This window comes from Miscanthus floridulus, chromosome 1 (assembly GCF_019320115.1).
Source record: "Miscanthus floridulus cultivar M001 chromosome 1, ASM1932011v1, whole genome shotgun sequence".
Classification (NCBI taxonomy): Eukaryota; Viridiplantae; Streptophyta; class Magnoliopsida; order Poales; family Poaceae; genus Miscanthus; species Miscanthus floridulus.
In genome coordinates this window covers 119,436,020-119,454,225 of record NC_089580.1, presented here as the reverse complement: position 1 = coordinate 119,454,225, position 18,206 = coordinate 119,436,020, and the positions used below count along the sequence as shown (strand labels likewise).

Genomic DNA, 18,206 nt, shown 5'->3' with positions numbered 1-18,206 from the left:
ATGAGAAGGTCATCATCACCAAGTCAACTAAACTTTTGGGTCATCAATCCAGCCCACACTAACAACTCAACTTCTCTGGGTCATCTCCACACTAACCCAACTTTTGGGTCATCGATCCACCACATACTAACAGTCCAACTTCTCCGGGTCATAATTCCACATCCACGGTAACCTAGCTTTGTCCGTCACCAAGTCAAAACAAACTTGTTCGGGTCATCAATCTAACCTACATTGACCTAGCTTTTGCCCATCCTAACAATTCAACTTTTTTGGGTCATCAATCCACCTCCACAATGACCTAGCTTTGCTTGTCACCAAGTCAAACCCAATTTCTCTGGGACATCAATCCACCCCACACTAATCTATTTTTGCTCACCCTAACTTCTTCAAATCACCAACCCACCCCCACGCTAACCTAGCTTTGACAGGGCATCAATCGATCTCCCACCCCCCATAGTAACCTAGCTTTGTTGAAGTATCACTATGACGTCCTCGCCCTTGCTCTGTCCAACCGTCTTCCTCTATTTCCTGATTGACAGTATCAGTGCTGTCTTGTCTCATCGCTCCTTTCACTTGCTATTACTGTCACTGTCAGTTTAGTATTTTGCCCTAGATTTTACCATACTTTTCTAAGCCTATCTGAATCATCGCTAGAGAGTAGAGACCTCAAGCCTCTAACACTAACCTTCTCAGAGCCGTTGCCGGGTTGAAGCAGATAACCTTGTTACATGAATCGGACGGATAAAGAGGTTGATTTGGACATGAACCGTCGTATAGAGATGTTGAGTTTTTGATGTCGCAAAAAATGCTCGAATTCTCGTTAGAATTGCCGTTTTCTTATGATCGGAGTGAAATAGTTGCCAGGCCGTAGAAGAGTTCAGACGCAGAATCAATCAATCTGCTGTTCTCCATTTCGACTGACGGATTTGCTCGCCCAGCTGCAGACCGGCCGGGAGGGCAACACCGACGGCAAAATCCACTGAACACGTACTCCTACGTAGCCTAACAGCAGGCAGACGTGCCCGGCTGCATCACCGATCTCTCTCCCTCGCTGGTCCCTTCCGCAGGGGCGGGCAGCCGCAGCCCGCAACTACCTACCTACCCACACACGCGACTCACGCACTCACACGCAGCCGCTCCTCAAATCGCAGGCGGACCCAGACGAGACGTGCCAAGAACCTCGAGCAGGCCTTGACCGTGTACGCTCGAGTGCTCAACGCAAACGAACACGAAGCCCTCCTACTCGAATGGCTTCCCATCCTCCTCCTGCGGAGCCGTCTTCTGACTCCAACAAGGTATGGATGGACGGGCACGCCCTCCTCGCCTTTGGGCTCCAGCAATTAACTACTTCGATTATCGCTTTCGTTCTGTTTTAGCATCTTCAGCTTTCCATCTTCTTTCTACCGATTGATTCATGCCCCCGTCGTCCTCGATTGTGCTTGCGCCAGCAGGGGCAGAGCGAGCAGGAGGAGATCCACGTCTCATCCGGCGGCGTTCAGGCTTACACCGACGACGACGACTGCGAGAGCAGGCGCCCCTTGCTGCTCAGGGCTCCCGCCTCCGTCGAGTGCTACTCCGTCTCCGCCGCCGTCTTCCCGTGAGTTTAATAAGCACCCCTCTCCACTTCCATCCTTCTCTTGTACTCTACCTGCTACAGTACCTTTCACGATTCCTATCCTGCGCTCACCAACATTCAGCCCGTGCCCCAAATCTTGCTCTCGAAATTGTGCTTCGTCTCTCCATGGAATGGATTACAGCTTCCTCTCGAGCCTCTCGCCCAAAAGTCTCTGCTCTGCCTTTTACTGCACAAATTTCGTACAGTTTCAGCTCCTTCTTGGCATTTCACCTAACAGATTCAATGCCTGACAACCAACTTTCAGGCAACCGGAATGGTTGCCACAGTTTTCATTAAAAAAAAGAATAACTTTGTGCACTGCACACATGTACAGTTTACCTTACCAAAGTCTTCCACTGTCTGTTGAATTTGTTGCAGGTTTTTCTTTCCAGCTTTGGGAGGCCTTCTCTATGGCTATGACATTGGGGCAACATCCGGTGCAACCATATCACTCAAGGTATCTGTTAGAGTAAGTCATGAGCCTATTGGGCCTAGGCTGGCGGTATAGCCCGCTAGTGTTAGGGTTAATTAGAGATAAGGGTCGTTTGCTTGAGGGTCAAGTAAGTCTTGCTTGAGAGTCAAGTAAACCTCTCTATATAAGGAGAGGAGATGTATTAATTTAATCAAGTAAGAATTAAGAAGGAAATCCCTTCCCTCTTGCTCGGCCGTGGGCAAGGCCCCCGGTCGGCCTCCCGCCTCCCTCGCAGCCCCAACCGCCACAATTATGGTCGTAAACAGTACCCACTTTACTGTGGCCCACCGGTACTGTAGCCCCGCCAGACGCTGCCTCTCCCTCAGCTCTCTCCCTCTCAATCCTAGCAGCCACATAACAATCTGGTATCAGAGATCTCTGGTTCGATCATGTTCAGCCCTCTACCAAGTTCTTCCCATCCGCCGCCGCCGCACACCCACCCGCCGCCACCGGCGTCTTCGTCGGCGCTGCTGCCCCACACAGCGGGCGCGCCGGCATTGGGCGCGCTGGCGTCCTCAGGGGCGCTTGCGCCCTCTGCTCCGGTGCCGTCCACCCTCGTCCTCACCCCAGAGCAGATGACGGCCGCAATCTTGGAATTAGGGCAGGTCGTGGCGGGCATCAGGGCCTTCCTCGTCGGGCCCTATGCGCCGCCGCTGCAACCGGCTGCGACCACCCTGCCAGCGGTGCTGCCGTATGGGATGCCTTACTCCAGCACGACGGGCGTTCCCATCCATCTCCTGCGGATGCGGCCTTCCCCGTCGCCGATCCCATCTTATGCCCTGGCCCCGACGGTAGGGCCGGTGTATACGATGACAACGTTTCCGGCGACCACGACGTTGGCTGCCCCAGCCCCTACCACAGGCGCCATGATCCACTACAGTGGGGCGGTACAGCAGCCCTCCTACACCGAGGGGTTTTTCTATGGAGGCGTTGATGGCCCTCTACTCTACGGCGGCAACATGCAGCACCACCACAACGCCTCGTCATCCGCAGCCTTTGCTCCAGAACCAGCCGCTCCGGGTGTTAGCCACGGCGCTCACCCTCCGCGCTTCTACAAGTTGGTTCCCGATGCCAGGTTCCGATGAGCCACTGCCGGATCCCTTCGCGGGGAAGATGCTTACCTGCCAGGTGTCGGTTGCGGTGCCGGCTGCGGTGCGGCTGCAGGCTGCTACGCGCGGCCTCCTAGCACGTCGGCGGGTGCGGGAGATGCGCGATCTGCAGCTGATTCAGCCCTGCACCCCTTCGCAACTCCTCCACGTTGCGCTTCGCTGCGCGGAGGACCTCGATCTCGTCCGCTGCGTCGGGGATCTCGGGCATGTGGTTTCCCCCATGGGCGGTGGAGATGCTATTTTCCCTACGGGCGGCGGTTGGGGAGGCGCATCCCTCCACCTCGTTCTCCATCGAAAGCCCTCCGCTCTTCTCTGTGCGGTGCAGACCAGCAGTCGTCTGGCGGGGAGAAGGCGTGGGGTTACCAGCGAGAGCGCACCGCGTAGCGCTGTCGCATTCTGCCACTGGCCGCCGCGAGGGCGCCTCCGCTGTTCGCTGTTGCGACCACTTCCAGGTGGCCATACACATGCACCTTCGTCTAGATGGTGTCCATGGAATCCAGGAGGCTGTACACATGCAGGTTTGGCGTGCGGATGGTGTCCACCTTATGTTCAAGAGTCAAAAATAAAGAGTCCCAGTCTATTTCAGGTTGAGAATAATAAAATAAGTCAAGATGTAAAAGGCTTGTTTTTAGGTGTTAGGAGTCGAGTCAGCGTTATAAGTTCGTTAGGTTGCAGCTCGAGGACGAGCTACATGTCCAGGTGGGGTGTAGTGTTAGAGTACGTCATGAGCCTATTGGGCCTGGGCTGGCGGTATAGCCCGCTAGTGTTAGGGTTATTTAGAGATAAATGTCGCTTGCTTAAGGGTCAAGTAAGTCTTGCTTAGGAGTCAAGTATACCTCTCTATATAAGGAGAGGAGATGTATTAATTTAATCAAGCAAGAATTAAGAAGGAAATCCTTTCCCTCTTGCTTGGCCGTGGGCAAGGCCCCCGGCCAGCCTCCCGCCTCCCTCGCATCCCAGCCACCACAATTATGGGCACGAACAGTACCCGCTTTACTGTAGCACCGTCGGTACTGTAGCCCCGCCAGACGTTGCCTCTCCCTCTCAATCCTAGCAGCCACATAACAGTATTACACTAGTGCTAATCTTGTTTTTTGTTGCTTCTAAAAAATGCCGCATTAGGACTTGCACGTCAGTTCGGTCAATATTACTAATTTGACTGTCGTCAAATCTATTTTGCAGTCATCGACATTCAGTGGTACTACTTGGTACAATTTGTCATCTGTGCAAACTGGCCTTGTGGTAATGCTTTACTCTGCGTCAAAAACTATTTCAGCAAGGTTGGGTTCACTAACTGGTGTCCTGTTGCTGAATGATGTAATCACCCAATATGCCTGATGCAGGTCAGTGGCTCACTGTATGGTGCTTTGATCGGCTCTGTCTTGGCATATACAATTGCAGACTTTTTAGGTATCACTATCACCCCTCTTCTTTTTCCATGCTACTGATGATCTACGGCGCAATTTAGTCTGGCCGTCTCATTATTATTTATCCCAACTACCTTGCACAGGACGACGCAAAGAGCTTATCCTCGCTTCTATCTCATATTTGATTGGAGTCCTGACGACAGCAGTAGCACCCAACTTCGCTATCATGGTGGTTGGCCGCTTTTTATATGGCATAGGAATTGGATTGGTAATGGAATCTCTTGTCATAGTTGACACTGCACATTGCCTAGCATATGACCACACACATTTCTTTATGAGGCCTTATGCTTATGTTTTGTTTTGGGGGGAAAAACAAAGATATGATGCTTATGTAAGCTGCTTTCATCAGGCTATGCATGCTGCTCCAATGTATATTGCAGAGACAGCACCGAGTCAGATAAGAGGCATGCTCATTTCTCTAAAGGAGTTCTTTATTGTTCTTGGGATGCTTGTAAGTGTATACTATTTTTTTTTTCTTTATCACCCCTTCAGCAATCTTTCGGTCTTCTTATTTACTTGTATTTTTGCAGCTTGGTTATATAGCAGGAAATCTCTATGTTGAAGTGGTTTGTGGTTGGCGTTACATGTATGCCTCCAGCACACCATTATGTCTCATAATGGGAGCTGGAATGTGCTGGTTACCCTCATCACCTAGGTGGCTCTTGTTATGTGCCATACAAGGGAAGGGAAATCTGCCGGAGACAAAAGAAAATGCAACCTGATGCTTATGTCGATTGAGGGGTCAAGCTTCACCTGATTTGGTCTCAGAGCAGATTGACTTGATTCTGGAGGAACTTTCGTATGTTGATCAAGAGAAGCAAGCTAGCTTTGGTGAGATCTTTCAAGGAAAATGTCTTAAAGCAATGATAATTGGATGTGGTTTGGTGTTCTTTCAGCAGGTGATCTCTTATATCTTTAATTTGGAATATATTCCTGTGCTTTTACTAACACAGGGCGTTCTTTTCTGAAAAATAAATGTTATGGTCTTTCATCTGATCCTGGCTTATGTGTATATGTAGGTCACTGGTCAACCTAGCGTGCTATACTATGCTGCTACGATCTTTCAGGTACTGACATACTGTTGATTTCCTATATGGAGTTATCCAGTTCAAGCATGTTTGGGTATTATAGAAACCCAGTTGTGTTAGGACTTACTGTGATGAATTCCAGTGTAGGGGTTCAGGGCTTCAAAACACTATCAATCTAACTTTCAGGGTGGAAATAATTGTCAAACTTGTCTGGGCAACTTGCGATTAGTACTTTTTAGATCCCACATTATTCTCTTGAGTTCCTGTATCACTCATATCTATCATTTGTTTGCAAGCAGAGTGCTGGATTTTCTGGGGCATCTGATGCCACTCGTGTGTCAATTCTTCTTGGCTTACTGAAGGTACATGTGAATACTTTTGCATATGCTTTATTGAAATTTAACCTGAGTATTTTACTATTTTAATATGATTTTTTTATGCCCCTGAAAAGGCCTTTTGCAATGCAATCTATAATTACATTACAGAATTACATTTGAGAGGAAGCATATATTGTTTTTAATCTCGGTCCAAACTGTCTTCCTTTGCAAGGTTCCATGCATCCTTACTCAATACTCAGTAATGACGTTATAGTTTCCATACTGCAGCTAATCATGACCGGAGTAGCAGTCCTTGTGGTTGACAGACTTGGCAGAAGACCATTACTTATTGGAGGTGTCAGTGGAATCGTAAGTCTGCCTCAAGTTGTTTAGCCTTTTAGCGGAAGACAAATGTCTTGATGGGTTTTCCTATGGTTACTGATTACCTGTTGATTCTACAATCTGCAGACTGTTGCCTTATTTTTGCTGTCCTCCTACTACACTTTACTGAAAGATGCCTCCTATGTGGCTGTAATAGCACTTCTACTATATGTTGGTTGTTATCAGGTACTTTCCCCCCTTGTACAATAGCCATCTTACCTTGTTTGAGAACTCCAACGAGGATTATTGTGACTTCTATCAGCTGGAGCATTATTATTTCTGAAATAGTAGTAGAATGGATTGCCTTGCACCTAAGTTTCAGTAGTTGGCTTCTGCTTCAAATCTGTGAGTTCATATGTGACAACCTAACCTATCTGACAAAGAGAACTTTCTCTGCAGCTCTCATTTGGTCCTATTGGCTGGCTTATGATCTCAGAGGTTTTCCCGCTGAGGCTGCGAGGGCGTGGACTGGGTGTTGCTGTTCTTGTGAATTTTGCGTCTAACGCTCTGGTCACCTTTGCTTTCTCTCCACTGGAGGTACGAGCCTACCCTGTCCTTCTGTTTTTGTCGCCAAGAGTGTTGCTATGAATTCATGTCATGTACAATATATGTGCTATCTGATGCCTGTTGATGATAACTGTGTGTATGCATGGTGTCGTAGGATTTGATTGGAACGGGGGTGCTCTTCTCTGGATTCGGGGTGATTGCTGTGGCATCTCTTGTATTCATATTCTGGATCGTCCCTGAGACAAAAGGACTCACCCTGGAAGAGATTGAAGCGAGTCTGTAGTTGTAGTCTGCTGCCGTAGTTAGCTTATTCCTATAAATGTTCTACAAGCTGTTGTAGCAATAATACTTCTTTCTTTCCCGGTATAAACCGAGACGGTAGGTTGCTGCAAGCCTGCAATATTAATCGATGGGGCAATGCATTGGTACTGTAGACTGTAGAGCCAGCGCATTCAGCGTTCAGCCATCTTGACAGTTGGTTGTAGAATGGGTTTACGACCTGTTTGTTTAGGCCTTTTCAAAAGCTGGGCTTCCGTGGGCTGCTTGTAAAAGCCAGCTTTTGAAAGTTTTCAGAAGTTGGCTTTTGAACAAATGAAATGCACAGACGACATCCCACAGAATCCAGAAAATAATGGCTGGCTGCGTGCAAAATTTTTGCAGAGGCTGAAATAAAATTTCCTTTTTTTCTAAAAAATTGAGGTATTATTATGATTTTGCCAAAATGACTGCCATTCAATCAATATGTCAAGCTTAGTACTGATAAAAAAAAACAAAATTGAGTCTTTGAAACATCTATACTCTTCTAATTTATTGACATATTTTGATGATTTTTCACAATATCATCGTCAAATATCAATTTGGTAATAACATGCTTAACATAATGACATACTCCATCTAGCATCATAAGATGTGCACGTGTTTCAAAATTCAAGTTTTTATTATCTTTGACCAAAGTGACCAGGCGGGTGCGAGCAAAAAGCCACCGTGGGCCGGGCAACCAAACACATCCATACTACTAGAAAAAGCCGTCGAGACCTGTTCCTTTAGTTGAAATTTGGCTTATACTAATATTTATACTGATTTATTGTAAGAGAAAAATATTGTTCGTTCGCTGAAAAGTACTGCTAAAGTAATACAGCAGAATAGAGCCTATATACTACAACAGTTGGTCTTGTTTAGATGCATTTGCCATGGCAAAACAATAGCCGTAACTTTTGGCTGCTAAACTTTAGTGTATTGCCTCGGCGCTCGTGATTTGTTGCTTTTGCACGCTGAAACATGCGAGCGAAACATGGTGCTAACCAGCTGCCCTCTCATCGGTTGGTCAGCATTCATTACACTGAAACTGGATGGCCGGCCCCTACTCTTTTCCCACTTCATTCCTGTCCATTATCATCAGGTTTGTCTTCCAGGAGTCTTCATCATTTACCCCGTTCGCTTGTTGATTTCAGCCAGCCCAAACCAGCCAGTCAACAGTATTTTTCTCTCACAACAAACCAGCACCAGCCAGTCCAAATCAGCCCAGAAACCAAACAACGAATAGACCGATTGTGCATCTTCTTACCTAGCAGCTGGCCGGCAATCTGAGGCACCAACAATTTTACATATTTATCATTATAACGATCTTCTCATCCTTAAAATGAAAATTACAAATTTACCGGATACCATAAGAGAAGTTTTAACATCTGTTTTATCACTTTTACGCATGTGACACGCCATGTCTACCTGACACGTTGGTGCTCAGTCAGATTGGGCATATAAAATGTCGATGCTGCCCTGATGACTGACGTGCTCCTCTCTCTTCCTCTCTAAGAGCCGGGTCCTGCAGCTCTGCTTAGATGGGCCTCTCTCGTCAACTTCGTCTAACACCTCCAGCACACGAAGAAACTTCTCGCAGGGCGCGGAGTTGGACGAGCTCGCCCGCGGCCATGCTCGCGCCGCTATCGAACATGTATTTGTTGCCGCAGATGGCCTCCTGGGAGCTGGAGTTGACGGAGAGCGCGGCCGCACGGTCCATAGGCTTACTGACAGCGGTGGCGCGGCGGCCGGCCCGGCGTTTGAACCGGCGGGGCGGGCGTCGGCCGGGTTTCGGATGGGGGTGGGGCTTCTCGGCGAGCTGGTCCAGGAGCGTCTTGAGCGCCCCGGCGCTGCGGCGGGATTTGGTGGCGGCGGGGAGATCGACGTCGTCCTCGGTGTCGGCGTCGGCCGCCACCCTGGACGACTCGACGGCGCGGCGTGCGGAGGGGTCCCGGAGCGAGCGCGAGCGCTGCAGCGCGAGAAGGTCGCGCATCAGCGACGCGGACGCCACGGATGCGGGGCTCCGCCTCCGGCCCGACGACGACGCGCCTCCCGCTCCCGCTCCCCCGTGCGCGTGACCATGGTGGTGGCGCAGGTGGATGCAGTTGGTGAGGTGCGCGTGGCGCGGAGGTGGCCCCCGGCACCGCCCGCCGCCGGGGCCGAGCTCGCCCGCGGCCATGGCCAGCCGCGCTGCCGGGGACGAGCTCCCCACGGCCAAGGCCAGCTGCGCCACCGGGGCCAATCTCACTCTCCGGACGGAGACGGGACCCTCACGGCGCACCTCGAGGCCCAGGTGCGCGAGAACCAGGCGCTGCTGCGGTCGTTTGACGCCGTGGTGAACCGCCTACAAGCGGCCCTCGACGCCAAGGACGTCGTGACTGGACCTCGAGGCGCTCGACAACGCCAACGCGTGGCTCGCGGCCCGCCTCGACCGCGCGCTCGCGCCTCCGCCGGGTGGTGACACCGTTGGCTCGATGCTATCCGCGGGCGTCTTCGACTCTGTCCTCCACGACCAACGTGAGCAGATCACGGAGATGTGTGCGTATATTGGAGGCGGAAGACGGAGCTAACGAGTGGGGGCCCACGTGTCAGTGAGAGGGAGCTACAGGATGTCAGAGACGGAGAGAGAGGAGCAGGTTAGACTGTTTCTGATAAGGAGACTCAAATCCAAAATGGGTAGTGAAAGATCCAAAATTAGCTTCCAACAGAGTACCTATACGGGAGACCTATTTTGGGTTGCCTGAGAGACACAACCCAAATATGGGTATCCTCTCTCCTGGAAACCCATTTGCAGAAAGAATTTTCTTTTGGGTCTTGTTGTTGGAGAAGATGACGAATAGATATGGAACCTTTTGCCTGTAGCGCTATCCAAAGTATGAATGGGTCTTGTATTTTAGGTGGTATTGTTGGAGATAGCCTTAGAGGCAGCATCCACATTTCGGGTGCCCATGCTGACTGGGTGGCATGGCCACATGCGTAAAAGTGATAAAATGGACGCTCGTAGCTGGTAAATTTATAAACAGACCCGTTATAATTGTAAATACTTAAGTCCATGCTCGACTGATTAGTTCTCTTCTTGATTCATCTTATTCTCTCACAGAATACTATTGAATGATCCGAAATCAGCCAAAACCTGATCAGCTGAACGGCCCCTTAGGGGAACAGGCGCGGGGGACCGACGATGGAGTCGATGGCGACGGCGCCCGACACCTGCAAGATCGTGCGCCTGTCGGATGACCTCCTGTTGGTGTCGCTGGCCTGGACGGGGCCACTGGACGCCTGTCGCGTAGCCGCGGTCTCGCCGGCCTTCCGTGCCGCGGCCGACGCCGACGCCGTCTGGCCCCGCCTCCTGCCCCCACTCGTCGACGGGGAGCTCCCCGCTGACCCGTAGCCCACCAAGAAGCAGCTCTTCATGCAACTCTCCGACTCGCCAGACCCGTCCTCCTCGCCGACGGCCTCACGGTATGGGATCTCGACCTGTCCCCCGCTTCTGCCATTTCGATCCATCAACTCAACTGATCACTCACCCGGTTCCGGTTGTGTTGTGTTGTGACGTGCCCCGAATTTTTTATATTTTAGCCCTTTTTTTTGAAAGTTTCTCACAAATAGACCCCTGGCGGAAAGAATTCAGAAAATGGACCCTTAGCTCGACGCCATTGGTGCTGGCGCCGAGCTAACACGTCTCGACGCCAGCGTCTCTGGCGCCGAGCTCCTGGACATAGTAGATGACATGGCAGTGAGCTCTGCACCAGTCACTCTAGCACCGAGCTCGGTGCCGTAGATCTTGGCGTTGAGCTCGGCGCCAGAGTGACTGGCGTCGAGCTCACTGCCATTTATGCAGCCTAGAAACCACGACTAGGATTCCAGCTATGCAGCCTAGAAACTAGATGATAAGATAATACATGTGGAACCCTGTATGAAATGAGTGATCTCGTGGTAATGTTGTAAGAACTACATCAAATGCCGACCATTTAATTAGATGACATATGTTGGGTTTATCAAGTTGAGCATATGTAAAAACAAAACAAATGTGAGTCTATTTTTGTTATGCACTTAACATAGCTATATCTCCTCAAAAGAATTACCTATCAATATCTATTTGTTAATAAGATGTTGCTTTTCGCAGACACCAGATTTCTTTTTGAAGGGCACCTTACTGTGGGACAGGAACCTCCACCTCCAGCATGGCTTGTTGCCCAGAATTTAACACGGGAATTGAGAATACTAACTGAATCCTCTGGAGATCAAGATGGGAACAACAATGTAACAGTGCATAGAGCCGAGGAGATTACACCTGCTATAATGAACCTCCTAGAAACCATATCAGGCGACAGGGATCTAGAAACTGCTTTGGAAGAATCACTGCAGGTGTGCATGAATACTTAATAATCATTTCATGAGAATCCACTTCTTTAGTACATTGCTAGGTCTCTTGTCAGTGCACACTGCTAGGTCTTTTAACCAACTAAAGAAGGGTGCACAATTATATGCTTCTGATCTTTAGTTTGTCCAATCTCATGACAAACTACCCTTGTACACCAAATTTGCATTGCACTCAAGTGATAGTACTAATTTGCTCAAAGGCAGAGGTAATCTCATCATGTTCTGATGGATGGGGAAATAATTCTCTTTAAATTTATTATTATCATTGTTATTGAGACCTTGCATGTAGTGGGAAGGATCTAGCTATACAATTTGTAGTCAAGTACAACTTTCTAACTCTGCCATGTAAGTCTGCTTCTGGTAGTTGAAACTGTAATAGGATGTGAAAATACTAATCTCGAGTTACATTTTGATGCCAGGGAATCATTGAGCATCCACCAAGAGCACCCCCGGCTTCAAAGGAAGTTGTTGCCAATCTATCTGTCATTACTGTTACCAAGGAAGTCATCGCTAGATTGGGTAGTGAGACGGAGTGTGCTGTCTGCCGTGAAAACTTGGTTGTGGATGACAAGATGTAGGAGCTTCCTTGCAAGCATCTCTTCCATCCTCCTTGTCTGAAGCCATGGCTGGTAAACTTCTTGTGAACCCTTCAAATAAGTAGGTAGATTTGGAGTGGAGGAGCATCATTGTTGCAATTAGTGTATCTAACTATCGGTGTTTCGAACAAACACCGGCTAGTAAATTTATGATTATTGCACGTTAGGTCTAGATGGTGCACTAAAGGACATGAGGTTTATACTGGTTTGGGCTGAACGTTCCTACGTCCAGTTTGCTGCTGCTGCTCGTGTTATTAATACCGAAAATGGTTCGTAGTAGGGGGTACAAAACAGTCGAGAGAGGGACGAGTCCCAAGTCTCTGATGGAATGATCGAAAAGGTCGCCGAGAGCTTGGTCGCTGCTCAGCTGTGTATGAAATGTCGTGTGTGTTCAACTTATCTGTCAAGAGTCATTCCCCTTAGTGAGGGGCTCTGCCCTCCCTTTTATAGACCAAGGGGGGAGCAGGGGTTACAGATGGGAGAAAAATCGGAAGCCAAGGCCCATTTGAAGGTGTTGGGCCCTCTTTTTCCACTGAGCCAGCCTTGCTGACATGGCCAAACGGTGTCAGGGATTGGCATGTTCGCCAGGTGCCCGTGTCCTGGCGACGCCATGCCCTTACCGGATCAGCAAGTGTCCCGTCCCGCCCCTCTGAGCGGCGTGCCAGACAAGGGTGTTGACCTGTGGCCCTATGGGGAGCGGGCGGCACGGTGACAGCATGTCCATCACTGTAGAGGACACGAGTCTCTTTCTGGACCGTAGTGGGTGTCGTATGCCTGTGTCAGGTTCCGTGTCTGAGGGTTGAAGGCGGTGCCTACAACACTATTTGGACTCTACAATGCCAGAATGGTCTAAAGCGCCCATCCCGTCATGCCCTGGTGGTACTTTTCCTATCGCGGCGTAGGGCATGGTCCATGGTGCTGCGTTTGACTTGAATATCATGTCGTACCCTGTGCTCATCCTTATGAAGGCGCAGGGTGTACTTGTTGGGCAAGGCAAAGTCTGCCCTTGGCCGTCGGGCGAGGTAGAGCCCACCCTCGAACGTCGAGCGAGGCGTAGCCGGCCCTCAGCCATCGGGCGAGGCGGAGCCTGTCCTCAGACGTCGGGCGAGGCGGAGCCCGTCCCCGGTCGCCGGGCGAGGCGGAGCCAGCCCTTGGGGGTCGTACGAGGTAGAGCCAGCCCTCGGGGGTCGGGCGAGGTGGAGCCAGCCCTTGGGGGTCAGGCGAGGCGGAACCAATCTTGCATCGTTCGGGCAAGAAGCGTAGTAGCATTCTTGTCTGACCGGAAGCATCAACGTTCGATGGTTATTAGTCCCACCTCATTGGGTACCCTGGTGTTAGGTCCCCGACAGTAGCCCCTGAGCCCTCGGGTGATTTAGATAGAATCGCCCAGAGGGTATTTCGATTCGCCAGAGGGTGCGTGCGAGCGCACCCGTTGGGTGTAGCCCCTGAGTGAAAGGATCTAGGATGTCACCTAGAGGGGGGGGGGGTGAATAGGCGTTTCTGAAAAATCAACACCTTTAAAAGCGGAAACGATTAGTAATAGGAGTTTCCAAAATGGAAACTCCAAATTAGAGTAATACAACCCCTCATAAGTTAGCCACAAAGTATATAAAAGATACTAGATAAACCTAGGGAGCCAAACAGCGGCAACCAAAGAGTTGAATCAAAATGCACTAGTCAGTTAATGTCGGAAGTCCCAATAGTTTGGGTCAGAACTTCCGACGTGTCAGAAGTCCTGACGTTTGGGTCAGAACTTCCGACGTGTTAGAAGTCCCGACAGTTTGGGTCAGAACTTCCAACGCAAACTGTCAGCACTTCCGACCCCTACGGGAAATGAACTACAAGTGCTAAAATGAACTTTGATGCCAATAACTTACAAACCCACTTCCTAGTGGTAAGGTAAGGTGTTGGGTCACTCTCTTGACGTTGATAAGCCACCACTCCGTAGATCGAGGCCCAAACCCTAAGAAATAGCTAGAGAGAGGAAGGCAACCAAATACATGTAATTTCGAGCAAATCACAACAACAACAACAAGCACGCGGGAGACAAGAATTTATCCCAAGGTTCGACAGTCCCACAAAGGAGCTCCTATGTCCTCGTTGTTGAGGTGACCACTTTGGTCGGAGTCTCTTCCACCTCCTTGCCTCACTCATGGATACCACAAAGGTCACTTGAGTTTCTTCACTAGAAATCAAGGGTAATACAAACTTCCCAAGGCTCTTCCACAAGATGGAAGCTCTTGGGCGACGCCTCGCTGGCTAGGGGAAAATCCCCAAGAGTAACAAATGCAAATCAAACCGGCTTGATGAAGAAATCAAGTGCTCAAGCTTGCTCAAAGTGTTTTTCTCACTCAATCCACTCTCCAATCACTCAAACCTTTTAGGAATTGAAGTTGGAGGCAAAGGAGAGAAGAGTGGCGAGCCTAGAATGCTTGGGGGCTGTTTTGGCCGAGTGTTCGTTGCAATGAAATGAGTGGGCAACGGTTAGAAAGGAGGAGAGGGGTATATATACTCCAAGGCAAAATCTAACCGTTCAGATCTACGTCGGGAGTTCTGACGTAGATCTTGGGACTTCCGACGTATGAAGAAAACACTGTTCATGCAAGGTCAAAGTCCACCCGAGACAGCCAACGTCGGAACTTCCGACGAACGTCGGGACTTCCGACGTGCACAGTCAGCAGGTCAGTAGAACCATCGATGCCGGGACTCTCGGCTTCGGTCGGGACTTCCGACTGTCGGGAGTTCCGACTCATGTCGGGACTTCCGACATCCACAATCACTGCGCAGGTTGTGACTGGGAGTCAATACTTCCGGCAAGAGTCATGACTTCTGACTGTCGGGAGTTCCGGCTTACGTCGGGACTTCCGACACCGACAGTCACAGAAAATTATTCTTTGTGCTCGTGAAGTGCTAGAGTGTCTCTCTTTTGATTTGATTATTATGCTTGAGCACTCTATCTTCCTCAGACCACCTAAACTTGCATCCCTCTTAATAGTACGGCATACCTATTAACTCAAGATCAAAAGAAAAACGAAATTAAACCTTTTGAGTTGATCTTTTTTAAATCGATGCTGTGTCTTTCAATCTTCATCAAGTGAGGGTGCCAACATGTCAATATTGATCTTGTCACTTGAGCATAGCCATCTTGAGCACCTGACTTGATTCCATTCATCAAATATGAATAACTCCAAATGCATCAAGTCACTTTAATCAACTTGTCCAATATAGATTTGATCCTTCACATCAATATGACCATCTTAGCTTGATTAGTACCTCAACTAAATGCAAGTACTTTCTTCTTCACCCTAGCTAGGTTCTTCGGCCGCCAAGCCGTCGCTTGCCCTTCACCCTTGCTTAGTACCTCGAAGCCTTTCCTTGCTATCTTCACCATCTTAAGCCATTAAGTCACATCTTGTGTTGAATCATCCATTCATATGTATTGTTATTTTTTTTATTTCAATTTTGCAAGCTTCAAATATGAGACCATTCCATATGCAATCCCTCATGTCTCATTAACTAATACTCACGAGCTTGCTTTTCACATAGTACATGGAAATCCCACCATAAACAAGCATTTGCATGAATTCCATTTGCATTGTTGTCTTGTGCTTGAACTAGATTGTTTATACAACAACACATCATGTTGGCTTTCATTAAGTACCTGTGAGATAACCTATTACCTGTCCACACTTAGCAAACGGGTTAGTTCTTTAATCACGTTGTCATTCAATCATCCAAAACCCACTAAAGGGCTAGATGCACTTTCAATCTCCCCCTTTTTGGTGATTGATGACAACTTGATTAAAGCTTACAAAATAATATAAACATTTAAACTTTTGAGTTCAATAATTTATGAGAGGCTCCCCCTTAATATGTGCTTATGATTAGAATTCACAAAATGACCTCAAATGTCAATTGCACATACTAAAACATATAGGAGACTCCCCCTAAATCATTGCATCCGTGGGGTGCATGTGTGTGTGACAAAGTGAAACCGTGATGCATATGACAAGATATATCACACAAGAATAAATATAAAGGCATCACATCAAATATTTTCATTCTAGCATGCATAGTCCTTATGAAAATAAATATAACACATGTAATTCACACATAGCACTCATTATGCATTTTCTCAAGTCCACAAGCCACTAAAATATAAATAAAGATTATGTCTCAAGAAATATATAGATAAAGCATAAGTAAGTCTCATCTCTCACATGATACAATCTATCTCAAATCCAAGATACATCAATGAAGCTCAAAAACAAGAAACGACAGCCTGTAGTACATATCTTCAGGTACAAAGAAAAGCAAATGAAACTATCCTGAAGCTTTAATCAGTCTCTCTCCCCCTTTGTCATCTATCACCACAAAGGTCCAACAATGACATACTAAGGACAAAGGGGCTACAAGCTGTCACACAAAGCACAAAGGGTGCTTAAGGTTCAAACTTTGTACTAATCTCTCCCTTTGTATTAAACTCTCTCCCTTTGTCATCTTAAAGAGGTTGTACTTGTCACTTGTTTGCAATTCAAAATAGATCAAGTACATGGGTTTACTAGCTCATGAACAAACTCATACACTAACCACTAGATTATATAATCATTCAAGCAATAGTGGTAGTCTATGAATCTAAAAATTTTCATTTGTAATGCATGATCCTATAAGCATGTACTATATGCACTAACCGCATACTAGTAAGGGATGAAAAATGATCATACACAATACAATGATACCTTTGCTATATTGGAGAGGAAGATAGTCATATAGATTTCAATTCATTTCTCCAATAGCACCATGAAGTCCAATTATAAGCTTGGTGAAGACCAATAGATACCAATTCTTTGAATTCCTATTCTTCACCTATATGAATTGAGAATCACTAATGATCAAGTGCACTCTTCTTGTTGTGGTTGGCTTGCTTCTTCTTTGATCATTGCTTGCTTAAGAGAACTAAAAGATGCACCACTTGTAATACCACTTGAAATTTCATGATGCCACTTAAAATTTCATGACTTGTTCTCTTTTGGGTGTTGCTTGCTTTCTAGACCAATCTCTTGATTTTCTTCAACCAAGTACCTCAAATGTCCCTTTAGATTACCACTTCGATTTTAGCCATCCAAGCCTAGGGCGAAGTGACATCTCTCCAAAGAACCATCCTTGATACTCACTTGAAATAACTTGAAAGAGAATCACTTGATCCACTTGAAAGATTTTGTTTGATTGATCCATATTGTTGGACTTAATTTGATAAATAACTTTGAGTCCTTCTTTAAGTCCTTTTCTTTCTACTTGTTTAAGTCCTTTTGTTTCTATCAAAAGATCTCCAATTATCACTAGAACTTAAACTTTATCTTCATCTTGATCTTGGTCTTGGTCTTGATCTCTAGCTTGAGTACCAAATGTGTACCAGATACACTCTTCAAACAAATTGTCTTGTACTCATCATTTGTCATGCTTCTATCTCAAACCAAAACCAAAACATAGGTACCTCAATCACTTATAGATATGATTCTAATTTGAGGACCTTTGAATCTAAGTGACTTTTGATCAATCCAATAATTATCACTTTCCTGGCAGATTCTGTACTCTTCAAAGAATAAATCATATCTCCCAAAGTACATATCCAAAAACCACGAAATTTGGTGAAGATGTGACACACTAAGTCTTCTAGTAGCTGTAAAAATTTTAGCTTCTTTTGACTTCTATATTGCTACCAGATTTCATATCTTTCCACACTGCTATATGCTGAAAACTGCTGCACCATAGCTGACAAGATCTACTCCAAATCCGAAGTATCACTTATCCAAATCTCATGAAATTTGCACAGCAACTAATACCATAAGTGTAGAGCATGCAGACCAAATTTTAAGCCAATACAAATAGATTTGGTTACTCAAACATGTCTATGATCACTGCTACCTCAGATTTTTAATATTGGACAGATTTCAATAATTGAGCTATTTTTCTCCAAATTGAACCAAACTTGAAATCAACTTGTTTAAATACTCTCACAAGACATATGTCCATTCAAACCACTTACTAGAAGAAATCTTATGAACATATCCAAT

At 47.3% G+C, this 18,206-nt stretch overlaps 3 pseudogenes; all 3 read left to right on the top strand.

Moving 5' to 3' along the window:
- The first annotated feature begins 1,059 nt into the window (after positions 1–1,059).
- On the top strand, positions 1,060–7,443 carry LOC136539554 (D-xylose-proton symporter-like 2; annotated as a pseudogene).
- A 2,891-nt stretch (positions 7,444–10,334) lies between these two features.
- LOC136539563 (F-box protein PP2-B11-like) overlaps positions 10,335–18,206 on the top strand; it is a 40,136-nt pseudogene continuing 32,264 nt past the window's right edge.
- LOC136510542 (E3 ubiquitin-protein ligase AIP2-like) overlaps positions 11,264–18,206 on the top strand; it is a 37,452-nt pseudogene continuing 30,509 nt past the window's right edge.